Source organism: Hylaeus volcanicus, unplaced genomic scaffold, assembly GCF_026283585.1.
Source record: "Hylaeus volcanicus isolate JK05 unplaced genomic scaffold, UHH_iyHylVolc1.0_haploid 11779, whole genome shotgun sequence".
Taxonomy (NCBI): Eukaryota; Metazoa; Arthropoda; class Insecta; order Hymenoptera; family Colletidae; genus Hylaeus; species Hylaeus volcanicus.
Window position 1 is genome coordinate 1 of NW_026532820.1, and position 3,219 is coordinate 3,219.

Here is a 3,219-nt window from a genome sequence, read left to right on the forward strand (position 1 = left end):
TAGGCAAGTCGCAGAGGCATTACTTAGTTTCCCTCGATATCCACGGACTAATCCGTGGCTACGAGGTACTCACGGTGGTAACCACTAGGAGGTGAACGCTTGCAATGAGTTAGATGGCCCCGGACTGGTCTCGGATACTAGAACCGAAGTCCCGACAGCTCAAACGACCGCCGGGGTACATCAATCCAACCCTCTACCACCAGTAGATAGGGACAGATGGGAATCTCGTTAATCCATTCATGCGCGTCACTAATTAGATGACGAGGCATTTGGCTACCTTAAGAGAGTCATAGTTACTCCCGCCGTTTACCCGCGCTTTTTTGAATTTCTTCACGTTGACATTCAGAGCACTGGGCAGAAATCACATTGCGTCAACACCCTCGGGGGCCATCGCAATGCTTTGTTTTAATTAGACAGTCGGATTCCCCTTGTCCGTGCCAGTTCTGAGCTGAGTGTTGAATGGCGGCCGAAGAGAACGACCGCGACGGAAAACCGCCACAGAAGCCTCGCAGCAAGGAAGATCCACGGGAGGCCAAGGCACGGGACCGAGCTCGGATCCCGGAAAACGTTTTACCGCTACCGTTCACCTCGCCCAGGCCCGGCACGTCAGCCAGACCCATTTCCCGACCAAGCCCGACACGCCCCGCTCCTCAGAGCCAATCCTTATTCCGAAGTTACGGATCCAATTTGCCGACTTCCCTTACCTACATTAATCTATCGACTAGAGGCTCTTTACCTTGGAGACCTGCTGCGGATATGGGTACGAACCGGCGCGACACCTCCACGTGGCCCTCTCCTGGATTTTCAAGGTCCGAGGGGAAGATCCGGACACCGCCGCAACTGCGGTGCTCTTCGCGTTCCAAACCCTATCTCCCTGCTAGAGGTTTCCAGGGAACTCGAACGCTTATACAGAAAAGAAAACTCTTCCCGAATCTCCCGACGGCGTCTCCAGGTCATTTTGGGTTACCCCGACGAACACTCTTACGAGGGCCCGAATGGTAAGCGGTTCCGCTGCCGGGTTCCGGAATAGAAACCGGATTCCCTTTCGCCCGATGGGTGTGTATCTTTCATTACATTTTCATTATCTGCCGTGAATTCTTTAATTTTTCATGTTTGCATTATTGTATGTATGTATATTATTTTAGGACACCTCATCTACATAGGATTTCTCTTAGGGCTTAGGATCGACTGACTCGTGTGCAACGGCTGTTCACACGAAACCCTTCTCCACGTCAGTCCTCCAGGGCCTCGCTGGAGTATTTGCTACTACCACCAAGATCTGCACCGACGGCGGCTCCAGGCAGGCTTACGCCCAGACCCTTCTGCGCACACCGCCGCGACCCTCCTACTCGTCAGGGCTTCATGGAGGACGGCCACCCGAGAGTGACAACGTCCCTCCCCACTTGCCGCTGACGGCGGAGTATAGGCGCGACGCTTCAGCGCCATCCATTTTCAGGGCTAGTTGCTTCGGCAGGTGAGTTGTTACACACTCCTTAGCGGATTCCGACTTCCATGGCCACCGTCCTGCTGTCTTAAGCAACCAACGCCTTTCATGGTATCCCATAAGCGTCGACTTAGGCGCCTTAACTCTGCGTTTGGTTCATCCCACAGCGCCAGTTCTGCTTACCAAAATTGGCCCACTTGGCACTCTGATTCAAAATCTCTTGGCTTCATGACCCAAGCAAGCCAGAGATCTCACCCATTTAAAGTTTGAGAATAGGTTGAGGTCGTTTCGGCCCCAAGGCCTCTAATCATTCGCTTTACCAGATGAAACTCGCACACGTTCACGGAGGAACGAGCGAGTGCCAGCTATCCTGAGGGAAACTTCGGAGGGAACCAGCTACTAGATGGTTCGATTAGTCTTTCGCCCCTATACCCAGTTCCGACGATCGATTTGCACGTCAGAATCGCTACGGACCTCCATCAGGGTTTCCCCTGACTTCGTCCTGACCAGGCATAGTTCACCATCTTTCGGGTCCCAACGTGTACGCTCTGGGTGCGCCTCTTCTCGCAATGAGAACGAGACGCCCCGGGAGTGCGGGGCCAGTACGTATTTGGCCCATCCTCCCTTGGTCGACGCTAAGGAACGACCTTTACTTTCATTGCGCCTTTAGGTTTTCATATCCCAATGACTCGCGCACATGTTAGACTCCTTGGTCCGTGTTTCGAGACGGGTCCTGAGAGTACCCAAAGCAGTTGCGTCGCTGACCGGTAATTTAAAGCTTGGCCAGTCCAAGGACATCGTCTGCCAACAGCTGGCCAGACCCGGGGAGGGCACTAGGTCCGCACACTCCGGGTAACTGTCCGAGCTTGCGACGAGCCTGACGCACATACATTTCAAATGGATTGGTTGCGGCCCTATACCGTCAGAGTACCGTCGTGCAGCCGGCCAGGCGACCGAACCTCTGCCGCGAGCACACGAAGGTGCCGCGACAGGCAATTAGCCCAGGCCGTAGACCGACACACAACGGGTCGCGACGTTCTACTAAGGGAGAAGTGCACGACTACGTCGCCGATCGTTCGCCAAAGATGACGTACCCACGTATTGGAACCACGAAGGCCCATTCGGGGTATCGCACACCAACGGGAAGACGGCTTCGTCGCCGATGAATCTCCCCATTCGATCTTTTGGGTTTCTCAGGTTTACCCCTGAACGGTTTCACGTACTCTTGAACTCTCTCTTCAAAGTTCTTTTCAACTTTCCCTCACGGTACTTGTTCGCTATCGGTCTCGTGGTCATATTTAGCCTTAGATGGAGTTTACCACCCACTTAGGGTTGCACTCTCAAGCAACCCGACTCTAAGGAGAGATCCTCCCGAAACGCGTACTGGTCGCTACGGGCCTGGCACCCTCTATGGGTAAATGGCCCCATTCAAGATGGACTTGGACCCAGTTCGACGTCACGGGATAAACGGATCCTCCTGAACACTACATTTCCCTGCGGCGATACCGCGGGATTCAGTGCTGGGCTCATTCCTGTTCGCTCGCCGCTACTAAGGAAATCCTTGTTAGTTTCTTTTCCTCCGCTTAGTAATATGCTTAAATTCAGCGGGTAATCTCGCCTGCTCTGAGGTCGTCAAATAAACGTGTATCGAAAGGCGGAGAATTAGAATATTGCCATCATCTTCTTCTCTTCTCTCTCTTTTGTCCGTTTGTAAAGCGTTCGAGGTTTCATCCCACACAAGAAAAGGAAACTTTCTTTTCTCTCTTGGACAAGAG

At 53.2% G+C, this 3,219-nt stretch overlaps 1 pseudogene; it reads right to left on the minus strand.

The window, feature by feature from the left end:
* Nucleotides 1-177: 177 nt before the first annotated feature.
* On the minus strand, nt 178-3,076 carry LOC128882440 (large subunit ribosomal RNA; annotated as a pseudogene).
* Between the last annotated feature and the right edge of the window lie 143 nt (nt 3,077-3,219).